Genomic DNA, 841 nt, shown 5'->3' on the forward strand with positions numbered 1-841 from the left:
CTTAAATAGCTATCTATACCCGTCAAGGGGAACCCCAAGAAAAGGAAAATATAACACTCGAATTGGAAGACTTCGTAAACAAACATGAAGCGCCATTTGAAATTCAAAGAGAGGGGAGAAAATGAAAAGAAACAGAAAGCTTAATAACAAGAAAAATCCGACAATATTAGTTGAACAGGATACAGCTCCCTACTATATACTGGAAGAGCTGGCATGCCATGGTGCAATAGAATCAGCAGACGAAAGAGGGTCCCCAGATGAGGTAACCCCAAAAAGTCAAATACAAGAACAAAATGTGCACATATACCGAGGTGAGGAACGTTCACAAGCAATGAGGGATACATCCACATCAACACTGACGCTAAACCCGTCGCAGGAAAGAAAGAGTCGAAATACCACATCGACTCAATGCCTATACAGGGGAAAAAATAAAAAGTAGATATGCTCAGGTAACAGATATTTTCTATAAGAGCGAGAGTATCGTCTCTGCCGATAATTTTGATCGCAGCAAACAAAAACGACCGCAGAAGAATATCCTAATAATAAGAATGATGAACAACAAGACTAAGACGTATATATACAGTACAGCTGTATCTAACAATTTAGACTTAACAAAACAATTTTCAGTGACATCATGAAGGGATTAACTCTCAAGGAGAAATAACGCCTCGTGGAGGGATCAAACCTTCCCGTCTTATCATTGAATAGGATCAAAAACAAAGTAGATGCAGCAAACAATCTAGCAAAATAACTGAGACAAATGTAAAGGCGGTTACAACAAGTAATGGTGACAATAATGATAACAGAATGATGGTGGCAACTGTACTAAGAAACAATTCCT

The sequence above is a fragment of the Sinohyriopsis cumingii genome, chromosome 9, assembly GCF_028554795.1.
Source record: "Sinohyriopsis cumingii isolate HCF-2022 chromosome 9, ASM2855479v2, whole genome shotgun sequence".
Classification (NCBI taxonomy): Eukaryota; Metazoa; Mollusca; class Bivalvia; order Unionida; family Unionidae; genus Sinohyriopsis; species Sinohyriopsis cumingii.